The sequence below is a fragment of the Strix uralensis genome, unplaced genomic scaffold (assembly GCF_047716275.1).
Source record: "Strix uralensis isolate ZFMK-TIS-50842 unplaced genomic scaffold, bStrUra1 scaffold_147, whole genome shotgun sequence".
Taxonomy (NCBI): Eukaryota; Metazoa; Chordata; class Aves; order Strigiformes; family Strigidae; genus Strix; species Strix uralensis.
In genome coordinates, this window is record NW_027436781.1 from 259,137 (window position 1) to 278,399 (window position 19,263).

Below are 19,263 nucleotides of genomic sequence, written 5' to 3' on the forward strand. Positions count from 1 at the left end.
ATACATGAGGGTAATTGTCTGTGGGGGAGCAGTCAGGAACAAAGGCTTTTCTCTACCAAGTTCTCTCTACCAAATGCTCTGTCACTTGTTACAATCATTTTTATGATGATGAACAGTAATTCTCAATCTCTGGGTTGTTAACTTGCCTGTTTTTCAATTACATTTTGTATATTTAAGTTTGATAGTTAAAGATAAGCAGCAGTACACTGAGCCAAATACTTAGGTACAAGGTAGACTGGATGGGAGCAAAGGACAGTGTATTTGAAATGAGATTTTTAGCTTTTTTACATACCTAATAGTTTGAATCAATTACCTGGCTTTTCCTTTTTTACAAACTCTCTGCAGAATAGAACTTATGGCATGGAAAAAAGATGATTCACCTCTTAACACCTACTTTATCTTCACTGGCTTGTAATCCTAAGCAATAATCAAGGACTAGATTCTAAATGTTTACTAATTTGTGGAGTTTATTTGAAATGTCTGAACTAAGGCACTGAAGGTTTTTGTTTCCTACCAAAGATGGGCAACCAACAGCTCTGCCAGGGATCAGTTAAAGTTGTGGAGAGTAAATGCACCTGCAAATTAAGTTGTGATTGTCTAGTTGGACACAGAGAAACAGAGGTATCGGCAGGAAAAGCTTTAGAAGGAAAAGGTTCTTGCTGTTTTGTGACTGCTGCATGCTTTTTTTCAGTTGGGATGAAAGACGGCAACCACAATCTCTAACCACATCTCAGCACTGCCAGAGAATAACTGTAGAAACCACTTGGGCCACGACAAAGTCTGGCCGCAGGGATGGGCAGGCTGGTGAGACCAGGATACACCTGTGTACTCTTCTGACTGTTATTCCCTAGTCTTGGCTATTGTTGTTATGTTCTAGTCCAGACAGCTTTTTCCAGGTAGCGTTCATACCGCCTTTCCTGGACATTCAGCTTGGCACTTGGGCCAGGAGATCTATCTATGCCCTATTTGTCATCAGTGAAGTGAAAGAACATGCCTCCTGAGGGCTGTTCAGACTGCCAAAGCTAAACTCCCGCTTAGACAGGAGTGCCTTTCTCCATCTTTCTCATCCTTGATGAAAGTGAAGGGGAGATGAGCTTCAACTCTGTGCAGGGGAACCGGGCTTTTTATTAAATCAACAGGTTTTGTTTAAGTGTCACAGAAGGCATAATTGAAAGGAGCCTGCACTGGGAGGTGGGTGGGGAGAAAAGGAAAGGAACTGATGGTCTCAATATAATCTTTCTTGGCCTCAATCTGGCAAAGATTTAGGCATATGACTAAATTTATGCCCTTCACTTCCTCTATCATCTGCAATCAGTTTCCCCTCTCAGATGCGTTAGTGTTGGGGGAAAGCAGAATTCTCGTGCTAGCTAGCTGTTGTCATAGTAAGGCTTAGCTTTCCTGTGATGGCACTGATAATACTAGAGCACTTTGGGTCCCTTTCTAAGTACTTTGTCATTGCATTTTCCAGATAAGAATTCTACACAGTTTTAGAGCTGGTTTTGTCCCGTTTGATTTACACATTTATCATATGTCATTATATAGTTATGTTTGACTGTTAGTCTTCTAGTCCTGCAATTTAAAGGGAGAAAGAGCATTAAAACATATTTCAAACAGGTGTCTACCTAAGGCTAGTTGTTTTTAGTACGTTTTTTTCCCAGTTCTGAAAAGAAATTAGGAAGAAATACTGAACTCCTAGATGTGGTTCTTTCCTTTTGATACATGTGATATGTGAATATACCTAAGCCAACAGTATCTGATTTTTTGCAAGAAATGCTATTAATATTTTCATGTTACTTTATTAAGCTGTACTGTATTTGCTTTATTTTCAAAGGGGAAAAAATGAATAAGAACTAGTATGACTTTCCTGTAATATAGAAACAGGGTAAACATAGAATAGAAATATAAACAGAAATGGCAGAGTGCCAGCAACCCCTTGAACATAAATCTGCCAGCAGCTGTGCCAGAAGTCTGTTTCATTACACTCTTGGCATTGGTTAATAGAGTTTGTGTAAATTGAGAAGATGTGTACATGCTCCTCATTGCTACTTCTCTCCAAAATACGACCAAAGCTTTGTATCTGCATGGCTTTGAATTAGAATAACACCACTGGTGCTCTGTAAGATTTTTTTTTTGGTTCTTGGGTAATGGATTTACCTGTGGACTGCACCTGTTTGGTGCTTATTTTAGCTTAGTCTCAGACCAGGGACATAGGAGGTCCACAGAATGAGGGAGGACGAGCCTAAAAATTTCAGGCCAGGTTGCCTGTGATAACATGCCTGAAAGGGTGTTTTGGTTTGGTTTGGGTTTTGGGGTTTTTTTTTCAGTTCCATTGGTTTTGAAACTGTAAGGGCTGGAGCACAGCATATTTGATCCTGTGGCAGAGTATCTTAACCCCAGGGTAGTCATTAGTTTGCTGAAGCTGACTTGTAGAGTTAGAGAATTGCAGCCTGGCTCTCTGTGTTTATAAACAAATAAATAGAGGTGACAAAAAGCTGGGAGTCTGAAGTGCAGGCGGGGATGGAATAATCCAGGAAGTGTTTGCTCTGCAAATGTGTAATATGCAGTGAGTCAGTGTAGCAGACTTGTTCACTGTTCTGAGTCCATTTGTGTCCTGGATTTCTTCAGCGTACTACGTGTTTGTAGTCCTCTTCCCACCAGATTGCTAGTGAAATATATAGGAAAATATTTTAAAATAAGCAAGTAGTTTCCACCTACTCCTGTTCAGAAAAGAAAACAGAAATCCTGAGTAAACGTTAATATTGAAAGAACTGTAAGCATCCTCAATTTTGTTTGCCAATATTGCATCTCTACCTGGATTGTTGTCTTGCAGGTTAGACTGAAAACTGAAGTGGCTCACAGGGTTTATTTATAAAGTTAGGATAAAAGGAAGAGGAAAACTTCACTTTGGTTGCACCAAAGGGTTAGAAATTCAACCTGTAATACATGCCATGACTTCATTGACGGGTGTTGTAGTTCTACCTAGTTCTTGATTTGCAACAACTTATATATATATAAAATATACAGAAATTAATATAAAGGGATGTAGAGTAGACATTAATATACTGAATGTGTATCTGTGGTATAAAGGCAAGAGAGTGCAGTACCTCTTAAAAACAATACCTGCTTTCAGCCAGTTGTGCTGTGATGCATCATCTCATAAATAGTATGGATAAAAAACCAGCAGACAGCAGGTCTGGAGCCAATGGCTCAACTGTGAGAGTAGCAGGATAGTTTATTTCTGCTTTTTGTCCTGTTTTGAAGAGGTGACATTATCACTTCCATCATATTTCTTCTGGATTGTGTTTTCTAAGACATTCCAGATTTTCAAACACTAAGTATAATGTGAGACCTTCACATCACCAATTTAGCTCCAGTGCAGAATATGAGAAGAGCACAGGCTGCCTGCATCAGGAGTGAGTTCATGATGTACTGTGGTTCTACCTGTGGCTCACAGTTGATGCAGAATAGGGTGAACAATTCATCTGCTCCCAGTTTCAACTTTATTAATGCAAAAGGCTCAGGTCTTTTTGCCCTGAATGCCAAATGGATTGCACTGTAGTTTGCTTGTGCCCAGAACAAGCAATGCTATATACACCTGAGAACATGAGATTACTTCATTTTAAACCCTTACAGATGATCCCGTAATACATCAAACACTCTAGTTTTATTCCCGTTGTCTTAGTTTACATTGCAGAAGAGCTGAAGAATTCTGAAATCAGAACTGAAGAGGGTATGTAAAACCTTTCATTCCAAAATTCAACAAGTGTAAACAAAAATTATATGTAAAAGGTGATACTTTGCAGTGCAGAAATCAGTTCATGTGATATTCACCAGTACAAGAGTCTGAAACTGTTTTGATAAAGCAGCACCTTGGTCTGAAACTTGATATTTCCACAACAATACAAAATGTTAGGAAAGTGTTTTCTTCCATTCGTGCTGGAGAGCTTACAAGATCAGGGAAACTTGCTCACTTAGAGGACTCACTCTCAAGGACTCATCTGTCCTTGTACATAAAACCTGTCAACTGATTTGGACCGTCTTTAATGTTGCTCTGTTTCTTATTTTCTCCAGCATTATTTGATGTGACATTTGTTGTTGTTATGTGCCATTGGTCTACACTGCCCCTGAACTTTTCAGTGACCTGAGCATAATTGTGCAATATTTACAGCAAAATATTAGGGAAATATTTAATTAGAAATAAAAGATTGGAAAGAACCTCAGTAAGGTGTCTAGGCCATGCCTTTTCCTTGCTTTAAGTCAGGATCAGCTCGACCTAGACTGTTCCTCACAGATATTTAATTTTTCCTAAAAATTTGCGGCAATGGACAGTTGAGTCTTCCGGTGCAGTCTAATGCTTGTCTAACTTCATTCTAGGAAATGCCTGAAGTCTAAAGTGAATTTCCCTTACTGCAGTTACTGCTTAGGAATTCCTTCTAGTTTCTCAGCAACTGTGATATATCTCCTTTGCTGTTAGCTGTTCCAGATTTGAGTATCTCTTCAAATCTTTCATTTCCTAGACTAAAACTTGATGTTTTCATTTAATCCTTTGTTAGTTATTCCAGAAGTTTACTGCCTGAAATTGAGCACAGCACTTGAAACAGGTACTGTATTCCATTGCAGAGCCAGTGGGCTGCTATCCTACCACGAGGGAATGTAAGCGTGCAGTTAAAGGTGACTTCCTTTTGTTGCACTAAGGTAAAAAGTTGCCACCCTTCAGCTGAGATACAGTAACTGCCTATCTGTCTGCTCTGCAGTTGCAGAGAAAAACAGATTTGCAGGAATGATCCCCTGTTCTGCATCGGGTGGGTTGGTTGTGGAGTCAGTTTCTGTGTCAGACATAGAGAAAGGGGCAACCGTTACCAGCTGGGGACAGAGCAGCAAGGATTCCTCATGCCCTGAGAGGTCTGAATTAACAAGGAAAGTTCGCAAAGCATAACCAGCCAGCTGCCTAGAACTGCTAACAAGTGGTATGAAGGTCCCTGCCAGTCAAGGCAGCGGCCGCCTTGTTTTTGGTTTAAACATAATTCAGTAAGTTAGGGAGTTCTCAAAGAATTTCACAGGTTTGGAAGCACTACAGCTCCTTCTAGCAGTAAACATACATAGCATGCTTGCCTTCCTGCCCTCTTCAGGGCAATCGCGTTTGGGCTAGCAATTACAACAGTTGCTTATGCATTAGGATATGAGGAAAAGGAAAATTTGGAGTGTTTTAATCATCAGAACACTAGTTACTGGTTTTTAGGGAGAAAATTCTACTTGTTCTTTGTTCTCAAACGTGCTTTCTTTGTTTCCCCAGCTTCATGCGCCTGTTTTTCTGTGGCTTGCTCCCAGTTACCTAAATATAATGTTGTGTCCCTAGCCCAGAAGGGGAGAGAATGTCACATTACCTCTTAGGAAGCAGTTGCTTAATACAATGTCCCTTTCTGGAGGCAATTAGAATAGCTCTTCATTCTTCGTAGGTGTTTTTCAGGGGAGGGCCTGTGTCCTGTACTAATTTTAGGTGTAAGGAGGAGAGACGATGTGACCTGGTTTTAGTTTAAGAACAATCATCCATGTAGGGACTGGCAGTTTGTGTGAAGAAATGACCTTCATGTGCAGGGCCAGAATTCAATTACCGCTTCTTTTCAAGTACACGCATGGCACCGCAGCACAGCTCACCCGGTTTTATGTCCACTTGATATTTAATATATTTCATTCAGAAAATGGTGTTTTTACACTTGGCTGTCTCAAGGGTCAGAGAGTAAATCAGTGTCACAGGATTACCAGTGCTGCACAGGGAAAGCCAAGATACTAAAAAAGCACGAGGTCAGACGCATTCAAGGTCACACTAGCCCCACTAAGCTGTTGAGGAAACAACGTGACTACGCAGACAAAAACTTGAATGTTGATGCTGATGCCCAAGTAACTTTTTGTGCGGGGTACAAGGCACACCTCGAGTCACAGGAGCGCGCGGGTGGGTGCCCTGAAGCGAAAATGACCCCGCAGCCGGTTACTGGGGCCAGGGGTGCCGGCTGCCGGGGGGACCGTGCGAGTGGGGGCCGCCCCAGCGCCCCCCGCCCCGGCGCGCTCCCGGAGCCCCGCAGGTGCCGGCGGCGGCCGGGAACGCGCATGTTAGCCGGGCGTTGGGGAGGCGGGGGGTCGCCGCCGTGTCCCCGGCGGAGGACGGCGGCCGCCCCTCTGCAGCGCGCTGCGAGCAGGACGCCTGCGCCGTGCGCTGCCGGCGGCGGGGGGCGGGCGCCGCATCCCCAGCGCTCGGAGCTGCGGGCACGGGCGCCGGCATGAGCGGAGGCTCCACCGCGCCCAGCCGGAGCTGAGCCGGGAGACAAAGGGGAGAGGTCTGCCGCCATGGGGGAGCCGTTCCGTGCCCAGCCCGCCGCCCCGGCGGGGCCGCCATCGCCCGCCGCCTCCTGCTCGCTGCTCGGCGGGCTGCTGCAGAACGGCTTCCACCCCCCGAGCCAGCCGCTGAGCCACGGCGGCTGCGGGGAGGCGCCGCACCCGCTGCTGCTCCGCCCGGAGCTGCCGCCGCTCAGCCACGGCTCCGCGGCCAAGAAATGCCGGCTGCGCCGGAGGGTGGACTCGGGCCGGCGGCACAGGCCACGTAAGTGACGAGCGCGGCGGGCTCAGCGCGGCAGCACTGCGGGGCGGCCCCCTCCGTGCGGCGCTGCCGCGGCCCGGCCGGGCCGGCGTCGCCATCGGCCCCGCTGTCAGGCGGCCGCGGGTCCTGCCCTGCAGATCGCCGCCCGGCCGGGGCTGGCGGCCACCCGGCTCCCGCGCCGCGGGCGTTCCCCCCCGCCGGTGGCGGCCCGGGCGGGCGGAGCGAGGGCCCCCGGTGCCGGCCAATGCGGCGGCGGCGCCCGGGCACAGCCCCGCTGCCGCGTGGGCCGGGCCCGCCCTGCGCCAATGGGGCGGCGGCGGGCGGGGAGCGGCGGCCCGGCACAAACGCGGGCGGGCGGCGGGCGGCATCTTCGTGCCGTGCTGTGCCGTGTCCCGCGTCGGGCGGCGCCCAGGGTCCTGCCGGCCTCCGCCGCCTCCTGGACGCGCCCATGAAGCTCATAGAGCCCAAGCAGCGCTGTGAGTAGCGCCTGGGCGGGCGGGGGTCGGCCTGGGTGCCGCTGTGCGGCGGGAGGGCGCAGCGGTCTTGGTACATGCGCCTTCTCCTTCCCCAGAGGCTGGCAGAATTAAGAAAAAAGTAGACCTGGGAGCTGAGTGCAAATCATTCGGACTGAGGCGGGGGGGGGGGAGGGGAGTATATTGCAAGCACGATAAATTTGTAATACACTCCTTACGGTCATTGCTTGTGGCTTTGGTTGGTTTGGGAGATGTTCATGAACTGGCTGCTCATGTTTTGTTGCAAGGCTGTGAGTCTCAGACATCCATATTTGTAATGTACTTAATTGTATAAAGTTTGTTGATTAATGGTATGTTTTACTTACTTGATTACAGCTGACTTCTTACATTTAGGTATGGAGCTATTCAATAATTTCATGGTGAAACTCTACAAGTAAAGCAATCCCATGGAATTGGAGTACTCTGTTTCTTTACAGTCTCACTTTGCTAGCCCTTCAAATAAAGCAAACGAATGTTTTCTTCTTTGTTAAAAGTTCAGCATGTTCCAAAAGGGTAATCAAGGATAGTCAGGATCGCAGCTACCTGCTGCCAAAACTTAAAGATGTTTCTTACTCAGTAGGAAGCAGTGTGCATTCAGCTAGTCTGGATTACTACTTTTTTCTTTCTTTTGAAATGAATACTTAAAAAACTTTTCTGTATAAGTCAGAAGAATAGTCAGAAGGAGCCTTGAAGAGCTGCAGCTTTCACAAGGCTACTTATTAGCCAGTGCCTTCTCTGGCGTTTTTAAATGTTTTGCTGAGCTACACATGCTATTTTACCTTAGAATGTTCTCAGTATTGATTAATCATACATAGTATTTGTAGATATTTAATTTAGTCTTCTACCAAATTTAGCGTATTGGTGACAAAATCATTCTCTGACACAAACTGGTTTTGTAGTCTTTGTCTAGCTTCACACTTTCATTCAGGAACAAAAACTGCAGAACTTGGACTAACTTATGTTTTGATTTGGTGTAACTAAGAAGGGTCAGCACTTGCATATCAAACTCTTCATAATGTTAAAAACTATTTTGAAACAAAGAACGAGGCTTTTATGTATTCATGTAATCACTTGAATAAGAAAGAATGGGGAATTTGGTATTTCCCTCATGTTACCGAAAAACTCGGAATAAAACTTATCAACACCAATTTGATGCAGATAAGCAGACACTTCTTTATTAACGGCCGGGTGCACGGGTGAATCCTTTCACCAACGACGCACACCATGCACCAAAATCATACATCTTATGTGGAACGTACTCATACATATTCATTAAGTATTCATGCATAAACATAACAATTCCTGGAAATCATTATCATACTCTCCTCCTATTTCCGATTCTGCACAGTAGAGTCCAGAAGCACCTGGAAATGGGTCTGGGGTGTAATGTGAGTCGGTGGGTAATGAGTCGGTGGTCGCGATCTCCCCCTGTCGGAGTTACCTATTGCCTGAGGACACTTTCTTGGCTTAAACTTACATGTTGCTTCAGCCGATTTCCCTATTTTCCCATTAATTTGGATTCTGACATCTCTCTGCATTCTTTCAGGTTATTAAATACCTTATAAGTAAAATTATCTTGAATCTTAAGCCTGTTAGCTATAGTTCTAAATGTTCCTACTAGGTGATTCTGACCAATTCTTTCAGCCTTGGTACAGGGCTGTACAGGGGAGTTCGTAGTAGCCTCGGTTCCTGTATAGAGTGCAAATGCAGCATAGGATTTTTACTAAATATCTCTTATAATTCTATAGACCTATTAAAATTAAACAAATTAATACTAATCTATATTAAATCAATAACATATCAAATCAGTAACATTGGTATACTGCTGTTGGATTGGGGTGTATTTATTTATTTAAAGTCTCATGAACAGCAGCTTGTAGTTGGCACCACCTGTCAGCTTTTCAGTGACCAGTATAAAAGGAGCTGATGGTTTGTTTCTTTGGGTGGAGGTAAGCCTGGGGTGTTTGTCATCTCTGCTGGAATCTGCTCTTAATACCTGTTTAACAGAGCATCTTGTCTCAGGGACTTCTTTTCTAATGCATATTAGGTGATGATTGCTGGGAGTTCTGTGTTGTTACTTCATATCAAACTAGTTGTCAACAAAATCCCTTTGAATATTGGAGCATTTTTAAGAAAGAAAAGAATGTGGTAGAATTTTCTTCAAGCAATTGCAGTAGAAGCCCTAAAAGCATAGATCTAGAACAAAAAAAAAATAATAATTTTGAAAAACATGGCAAAAAATGAAAGGCGAAGCATTGAAGAAGTGGTCATAGGACTCGGAACTGACCTTGTTTTGGTTCTGTTGTTCTGACTTACCAAAAATATTCTGAAAATAAGAATTCAAAACAGTAAGTGGAAACATGCATATACTGATTATCCTTAAAGATTCTGTAAAATGTAGGGAAATTTTATTACAGCTGTGCTCATAGAACAGGAAGAGGAAGATGTATCCTCAGGATATTTTCCTGCAATTTTGGAGCGTTTTTGCCAGACTTCCAACAGTGATGTGATAAAAGCTTCCAGACCTCTCTGTTTGGAAGAGCTCTGCCTTGGGTAATTTTCCTGCCATCCTCAGCATGGGCCAAGGGGAGCTGGGGGGGCTGAAGCTTTGGCAAGAGCATGTTTTTTTTTTTTTCCCCCTGCAACTTTCTCTGTCAAATGGCCCTCAAGAAAAATAGCCTTCGCTTGTGCCTTAGACCCAGAGCCAGCACATGGTTCATCAAATGCATCTGTTATCTAAGTGCAGTGAAAGGTGGGGAAGGAGGGAAGAAAACAGGTGAAAAAAAACAGAGTTTGTTTTTTGTGGGTTTTTTGTTTGTTTGTTTGTGGTGATGTGGGTGTGTTTGGGTTTTTTTTAATAACTAATTAAGTTCTCTGATTTGATTTCTTCTATGCCCAGGTAGCACCCATGCCAGCAGGAAAGGGTGAGGGGGCGATGAGGCCCCTGGGTGGGAGAGGAGGCCAGAGCCCACCTGGGGAGGCAGGAGGGGTTGAAGTGTCTCACAACTGTTGGCTGGGGGATTTGGCAGGCCTGACAGCAAACAAAAAGGAAAATCAATATTGTGTTTTGTTTCTACCCTTAAGAAAGGAAATATTTTAAAAGGAAAAAAAAAAAATCAAGAAAAACGATGAATGTATTTCTTTCAGTACTGAAAACAAGAACCAGATTCATACTGCCAGATTTGGTCTGCAATCACCCTTCCTTTACTTTTTGAATATTATTGAGGTACACACATTTATGACTGATGAGCTTTCTTAATGGAAAGCAGCATGTCTGGCAGCAGTGTGACAGCCGCAGGGATTTCCAGCTGGTGCCCTGGCTGAGTAGGTAAATGGCTTAGGACGCAGGTTGCACCCCCCTGCAGATGTTGTTCTGAGCCCTCTGCAGTTCCAGACTGCACTGCACTCTTCGTGCTGGTCTTAGAGCCCTTCCCTCAGCTGGCCTCATGTGAAGGATTGCAGCAGAGGAGTGGGAGGCTCCATGGGAATTTCCTTTGCTGAGCCATCAGGGCTGGTCTGACCTGTGCTGTTGTGTTTTAGGGCACTGCCAAGCACAGGAGTGTTCTTCTGCCTGGCTGGGGCATTCCTGCCACGTAGCATTCCCATTTCTTAGTCTGAAGGACTCTGTTTCAACAACCCAGTGAAGTTGTGTAAGATGTATTTAACACTTAGTAAACAAGCCCTTGAGCTGGCTCATGTGTTTTTGCAGTTAATTTAGTACTTTACTAAGCGCAGCTACACTGTTGGTTTCTAAATCTGGTGCATTCGGTGTCTTTTTTTGTCCATACAGCACATTTAAGAAGGGTTTTACTAATTGCAGTTCAGTAGTTCAGACCTGTTGTATGTTGAGATCACTCTAATTGCATTCTCAGAGTATGCATAGAGCTTGATGGTGACGCTTATGACTTTATTTCGTTGAAATTGCTACTCCCATCTCATCCATAGAAATGCTTTCTGTCTGAAACACAGCTGCATTATGATTTGCTGTGATAAATGTTAATTGATAAATGAGAGTCATCGTCTCTTGTTTGAACCTTATTACAGATTCCAAATTAAAACTCAGAAAGCATTTTTCTGGATGCATGAATGGTAAAAGGTATGGGGAAGAATAGGTTTTGGAAAATATGTAGAAGATCCCACAACTGGACAGGCATCATGTTTTTAGCACGGACTGATTCTTGCATTAATCATTAAAGCGAACACTAAAGTGACTCCCGTGCTAATGGATTAAAGCAATGCACTTAACAATATGTATTCCCTGCTCATTGATGTGTGAAAAATCTTTGTTTCCAGCTTTTGTGAATATATTTAGGAAGGAGGTGATTGATGCTCCTGCTACATGCAGTTTTATTGCAACTCAGAGCTGCAGCTGCCTCAAGTTCAGCAAACAGAATCTCCAAGTAAAGATTAAAAGCAGTTTCCGTCTGTGGGAATACAGTAATTCCTGAACTGGGAGAGGTCTGGGTCCCAGTGCTGGTGACCAGATCTCAAAATCATTGCACTTCAGCCAGCAGTGGGAGCTCTCTGGAGCAGATTTCTGTTTGTGGTCATTTATTAGCTAATGTGTGCAGCTTCATTTTGCATGGATGATGTAGCTGATGCATGTGAGGTCCACAGTGCCTCACAGTCAGGTCTTCACATGTTTATCCGCATTAGGAACCTTGTGGTGGGAGTACAAATGCACCATGATCACTTGGAAGACTTACGAAATGACACAGCAGCTCTGATCTGTCGGTCCAGTTCATGATTTCAGTCATTGTCAGTGCAAGATCTGCTGGATTCATACAAAGGTGTATTTCAACACCAGGTTTGTTTAGAAAGGGTAGGAGAGTGAATTTGTACTGATGTATATTCAAACTGTCCTGGCACCAGACTCTTCTGTTGATTTAACTCACCTTAATGCCATAATTCATTAGAACCAACTCCATGGATACGTGTACAGTAAGTGATGCTTTGTACTGAGCAGTGGCAAAGAGCAAGGGTTGTTTTCTGTTTAACACGTGTACAGCACACACAGGTTTGCTAGTCTAATTCTACGTACGTATGGATCTATCTTAAGGTTAATTTTTTTTTTAGATGAACACCTGTAGTTCTGCATAGTGGAGCCTGTTGACTTCAGAAAGTATAATTGCATGTGAAATGTCACACAACCCTTTCCACTTAGTTCTGTTTAAGAATTTTGCAGTAAGCAGGGTGCTTTATCCCAGCCTGTGAGATAGCGATGTTGGTTTGAGTTTAATAGGAGTGTGTTTAGTGTGTGTGTTCAGAATGTAATATGTGTGTTTTTGTGGATGTTGACAGTGCTTACGTATTGTATAATGAGCGTTGTCTGTTTTAAAGATTGGATAGAGGATTGCTAGGTTTTAAGAATGAGGGGGAATTGTTTCTGTTACTATTTGGTGCATCAACGTCCCTTCCTTATGCCTCTGCATTGTCTATGTTTCTCTGTTTTTCCTCTCTTCATTTATTGTAGAATGTGCTTCTTCCAAAAATTGTGTTCAGAAGACCGCTTAGAATATGGAATTTAATGGCATAGGAATGAAAGACTAATTAAAATGAATGGATTGTGAGGATGTGGGCTTGGGCTGGAGGAGAAGGAATGGGCGTACGTGGCAGGTGAACAAGGAGGCGGTGGGTGATACGGAGCTGTGGATGAGGTTGTGCTGTTCTGATAATGCCTTCTGTGTCCTTACCATTGATCAAACTGCTGTGGATTTTAGAAGGTGACTCAGGCTTTGTTTCTGTGGTCTAGTCTGTACAGATGTACAAGTGCAGTGCTTGGTTAAATTTGTGCCAGCTCCATGTAGGTGCTGGGATCTGTCCATGGGCAGCTGACAGGAGGTGGATTGGAGATACCTGAGCTTCAAACATAGAGTGAGGAAAACAGAATTCTGCCTCTGCACTGCTCTGCTAGCAGTAAGGCTTTTGCTTTTTCTCTCTCTCAAATGGTTTCTTCTAATATTCCTCACTCTCCTCTCTGTAAGATCACTTTTGTCTATAAAACTTACTTTGCCTTATCATCATCTTTTTTCCTCTTTTTTTTCCCTCAATCCTCTTCTTTTCCTCAGGATTCTTGTAGGATTCTTAGCTGTAACCTTTCCTGCTGCCTCTGCTGGTTTGGCTTGCAGTCTCGTGATTGAAGACTGTGCTTCTGACCTTACTCTTTAATTTCTACAAACCTGTGTGGCACCCCTCAGAAGTGCCTTTGAGTGGCTGGAGCTGAAACCTGGATGAACAGTTCTTACTGAACCTGTTTGCCTTCGGGTGGCCATCATGAGACCGTAGTTGGTGGAACTTGGTCAAGAAACTCTGGTTTTCATTGTAATATCCCTAAATAATTAAGTGTGCACACCAATCTGTGTGGACTAGAAACGCAGCACCATAATTTTCCATACCCTGTTGCTTCATTTATTTATACATTTTTAATTATATTTAAATTTAAAGCTCTGCTTTCTAGGAATACTTTTTCCATGACTTTTTTTTTATATTCCAACTACACTAATTTATTTCTTCATACGCTGTCCCGTTCTGCTTAATTCTGTAGTAAAACCTATGACAGACAACTTGCTTAAGAGCAGTACAGGTAAGGCCGTGTAGTTCAAAAGTAGTTACTTGTTTGAAAAGAATTTGTAACTTGAATGAGTATCATCTGACAGTATGTACAGTAAAACTTTAAGGTGGTTTGCTCTTTCTCTTGTTTGAAGTAGAATAAGATTTTGCTTTAGGAAATTGGCTTCTTTAGAGCAGTTGAGTACTTTCAGAAGTATTCAGTGTGCACATCTATATATTACTGAGAGTGAAGCAGCAATAGGAGATTTATCAGCTGACTGATGCTGATTACAGACATCTCGTTCTGCAAATAATTTGTTTTCTTTCAGGTAAAAAATGAGGATACAGTAATTTTTCACCCAGTTAAATCCACAGTGTATTAACTTTCTTTGCCAGTATGGATTTTCTGTATCAATAGCGATTTTGAGAAGAGAGACCTTTTATTTGCTCGTGGAAGAGGCCACGCAGCACACACTGACCCATTCCCTCATTCAGACTGCAGCTGGAATTGGGTAGTGAGGCTTGTAATGGACTAAATGAGCTGTCGGAACTTTGCACTCCCTGAATAAGATTCAGCAAGCTTTTTCCTAGTTTTTAGAAGAAAGAAGATACTGAAAATTGAGATCTTCATGTACTTTGTACAAGAAGTAAATTTAACTTAGGAGATCCACACATAGAGACGTACACGCAGTTGCTGAAGTTTTATTCTTTAACAATGAATGAGTCTGATTCTGAAAATTCCCAAGTTTGTGGGAAATCCCAAATTCTGAAGTTGGAAATGGCTTTAAACTCTGACGCTGTTCTGGTGTTTGACCATCAGCGAGAACCTTGTATAACTTTGTCTGAAGTTACCCTTCTGTAATGTCATTGTCTGTAGGGTGGGTGTGTGGCTCCGGTAACACCTACAAACCACCCAGGGCATTTGGATGAAAAAATTCTGAGAAGTCTTTGGATGATGATGATTTTACAAGGTAGTTTTTAAAATAGCACTTTGAGGTTTGAGTGGTGTGGGTGTTTTTGTTTGTTTGCTTTTTCTTTGTCTCCTCTTGAAACATTGTTTAAAATGGTGATAAAATGCGTTCCTCTGGCCTTGTGCAGTTTTTCTAAGTGTATGGGGTTTGGGGGGTTTTTTTGGTAATGGTCTTTACTGGAGGTTCTTTGTTGCTTGCAAAGTTCATTCTGTATGTCAGTTGAATCTGAATTTAGTTGTAAAACATGAGGCCTTGGTTTGTTCCTGTAAATTGCTGGGTCATCTTGGTTGACTATACTATGAAATCTAGTATTTGGTGAACTCTGTAAGATAACTCTGCGTTAGAACAATTAGAGACAGTGTGGTGCCACTGGCTCCTTGTGGACAAGCCCTTTGGAAGCTGCACTTCTGCTTTAGTTCAGGGGGTGGTTAAAGTGCTGCAGAGGCTCAGACAAGGCAAAGGCCTCCCAGGTTCTGCCACACAGTTCACACGATCTGCTACGCGCGGGGTTCTCCATCGTGCAGTGATGCAGTAGGATATTCACATCAACAAGGCTTTATTAAAATACTTGTCATTTGAATCCAAAGGTAACAGACAGACAACCTTCAGTTTTTTCAGGAAAAATATGTGTGGTCGTTTTATTATCAATTTAACATTGTCTTCTAAACCCAGACTCTGTTGTGGATTTAATTTTAAGTTGATCTCTGCTCAGTAAAATACTTAAACCTATGGTAGATTTTTGCTGCAAACAATGGCTTAGGTGAGACTTTTCTTTTTCATAGTTGTTTTCTGTTATGAGAAAGTAGAGATGTAAAGAAAACCAGGGGTGTTCTATGTATTAAAGCATCCCTAACTGTCACACCACCCGGTGGTTCCCTTGTCTGCCTCCTGCAGTTCCAGGTTCTGAGCAGTACCAGGAATTTGGATGTTCAGATCGTCTGACGTGGTAGGAAGGAGTACTTGAGTGTGTGTTTTATCTTTACCACTTACCTGGAGTAAAACAATAAATTTTTTTTTTTTTTGCTTGTTTGGGTTTATTTGAAGGAATAATGTAATTCTAGTAGTGAATCAAAGGCAATTTTTTTACCCATTTCCTGAAGCCATAGTTATAGGCAAATAATAGTGTTTTTATCTGCAGTGAGAACATGTGTACATTGTGAGTGGTCCTGGTACAATGAAGTGTTGATTTCAACTATTTCACTTGTTCTGATTTCTGCTGTCATTTAGCTTGTGCCTTAAGTACTTAGTGAGCAGCCTTTTATTTATTTATTTTCTAAAAAAGGTACTGTAATACTCTTAAAGACGAAGCATTGCAAGTATTAAGTGATTGTGAATGTAGTGTCAGAGGATTAAAGCCCGGAGCTCACTTTCCCTGTGCAGATACAGTGGTTCCTTGTTCTGGTCAGTGTGATGCCGTGGAAGAGACTGATCACTGCAATATCTCCCTGCACAAACTGCCCTGAGATCCTGCTGATGGCCAGGCTGCAGCATCAGGCTTCAAGTCTCTTGATGTGAGTCCTTCTGTTTGAAACCCTCAGGGAAGAAGTGTACCTGTGATAGTGCCTGGAAGAGTTAACTTGTTCAGTTTTGAAATTAGGGCAATTTTTCTAATTGTGCTACTTCCAAGAGCTGTTCTGTTGTTGGTTTACCTTTCATATATGGGAGGTTCTGCTTTTGAGAGGCAAAAAAGTTCTGTAGGATTTAAAAAGATCAGTTTTTATAACACCGATTTCTGATCAGGTGTACATAGGGAGGTGGCCAAAGGTAATACCAGCAGTGGTGACTCTGAAAATCTTGGAGTAAAAAGCCTTGTTCACATTTTTTAATATTTGATTAAACAGCTTAGAAGGATTTCCTGGTACAGTTATTTGGGCACTAACAAATGGTCAGGCTATTGTAATATGTATGTTAAGCTCTCTCCAACGTTCAGGTGTAATCAGGATCCTGAACCTGGTATTAGCCCTCTCACTGATCATATGGGCCGGGTATATTGATGGAGTGACACTGAATGTCTGCAGGTGCCTGACTTGTCACACGCACGGCATCTCTGGGCATGTGAAGCAGGTGGAGTCTGCAGGTGTGCAAGGGTCAGCAGGTGTGTGTTGTATGAAAAAGGACCTGTCAGTCACACAGTGTGTTCCCTGGGTTTCGGTGAGAGCATTTCATGGGTAGAGCATTACACCAATGATCCTTCTCCCAGAGGCAGGGAAGGCGAATCACCGGGACACTGGTACCTGCCTAAAGTCACCAGAGAGTCCGCTGGCAGGAGCTGCCTCTGCATCTCATAAATCTCTTGTCCATTTTATGTCCACACAACCACAAGAAGACATTCGTATTGAATTATTTTCTTAAAAACTCTGGAAGTGCTGCTCTATTGTTACAGGCATTGTATTTCAGAATGCTTTCAGGTGTTTTCAAGCGTTATAATTCTCCATATTCAGAGAAAAGAGGAAAAACGCAGACCCCTTTTTTTTTCTTGCACCGAAAAAGGGTTTCACACCCAGATGCAAAATCCCCTCCCAAAGCAGATTTTACAGCTCAGTTATTAACCCCTGGAAAAGAATTCACACTGGGAGTGCTGACAGTTCCCTAATTACAGAGATTCTAATAGAACCCGTAATAATAAGGTAGCACCCAAGTTCGCTGAGCTGCTGTGTCAGCTGTCGAACCCAAGCTCACAGAAATCTCTTTCTGAGTGGAAATGTGGGGTGGTCCCATTCAGGGCTGGTTTGCATCTGCTGTTCTCGGTGAGCATGCTGGCTGATGTATGAAATGGTGTTTTCCTGCCGTTAGGGCTGCCTGGCCTGCTGCTGGAGGTGTGTCTGAACACAGCTGAGGTTATCTCTGCGCCTTTGAAATGAAACCCAGTGCATTCTTAGACTAGATAAACACCAGTGTTATTCTGGGCAATTGAGGAAGGATTAGCAGTGTTAAAAATGTTAATTTTTCTTTTTCGTTAAAAAGATCCTTAAGGCTAACTTCACTTTGAAGCAGCGGTATTTCAGTTACAGTGCAATAGTCTCCACAGCAACACTTGCCCACACGGGGTGGGAAACTGATACACCAGTGACCCAATTTTTCAAGGTCTGTCCACTTTCCATTCTGCTGTGTCATAAGCTAAAGATTTTTCCAACTTACTTTAGACTATAGAAACTAGTTAATGGAGTTGGACTTGGTGAGAGCAAGGGCCTTGAAGGGGCATTGCATGTGCAGTGCTGGAAGTTCCCCTGCGGAACAAATCCTGTCCCAGGTGAGCTGCCGTCCAGAAGTGAGCACTGGGTCACGCTGGGTGCTGTAGGCAGACCACAGTCTCTAGGAGCAGCTGATACTTGGACTTTTTTTCTGGGCTGTGAACACACTGCCAACACAACACCTGGTAGTGTCAAACCAAACATCTGAGCCTGGGTCCTTCTAAGAATTGACCTGATTGAGCTGTAACTGGTAGTCGGTGTGCTGCGAGACTTCTGGAGTAGGAGAAAGATAGAAAGGGTTGCTGCTAAAAACAAACATCTTCTGTGCTTGATTTTTAAAACATACTTTCAATATGGGATGAAAAAGTACATTTTTAGAGTAATTTTGTGTAGTAAACAGGGCATTTGAGATAACGGTGATGATAGTGTTGATGTGTCTTCAGGAGCTAATCTTTAACATAACGGCTTCTCTGATGGCTGCTCAGACAATCACATTGATCACTGAGTGCTGCTGAGACACAGACTGTGCTTCCAGCATTGATCCATGACAGCATGAGAATACTTTGGGTAAGTAGTCATGTATAAAATTAACTGCAGTTTTATTTTTCAAGTGATGTAATGTCAGGAAAATTAAAGAAGTCTTCACCCATATCCAAAAAATCAGTTTTATTTCATATTTATTGATTATAGTGTTTTAATTAGCATGACTTCATTTCTAAAAAATTAGCAAAATTGTATTGTTTTCCTGAAAGTAAGCAGTTAAGTACTAACTGAAACATAGTTAAATTTCTTTGGCTCTTAGAGCTGGAAGGAACAAGTTGTTTTTGCAGGTGGATTCATAAACATGGCTGTAATATCCAATAATGCAAAGTCTCTTTTCTTTTATGTTATAAATTAAGACAAATGCCAGGATCTGGTTTTGGTGCTACTGGATGTCCTCTCCTGCTAACATTCATTTGGGGGAAAAACGACTGGAAAATGCTGAATAAAGCTTGAAGGCCTGAAGCCATAGGCTGGGGCTCTCCCAGACAGCTGCTGCTTCAGCTGCAGCCATTGAGAACCCTCCGCAGAGCTGCCTCGGAAGGGCCAGGCGCTGCCTTGGGCTGGCAGCCGTTTTTAGGCTGTTCTAAAAGCCGGTGGGAGAGCAGTGCTTACCCTGGAGTCCAGGCTGGGAGCACTGTGTGCAGGTCATTGCTGCTGACCTAAATCCCAGCCCTGGGGTTCAGTGCTGTGCAGTGTGTGTGCTGCACAGCTCAGGGGGCAGCAGGCAGTCACTGCTAGTGCTTTGGGACTGGTACCACCAAAACTGCAGGTCAGGGGGAGACACGAAGGGAAAAGCTCTGCTGTGCCCTGCAGCCACTTACAGCTGCTGTACAGTTTTCTTACTGTTTCTGTTTGCCATGTCCTGATGGCTGTGGTAGTATGGTGTGTGCTATTTAAAGCTGACT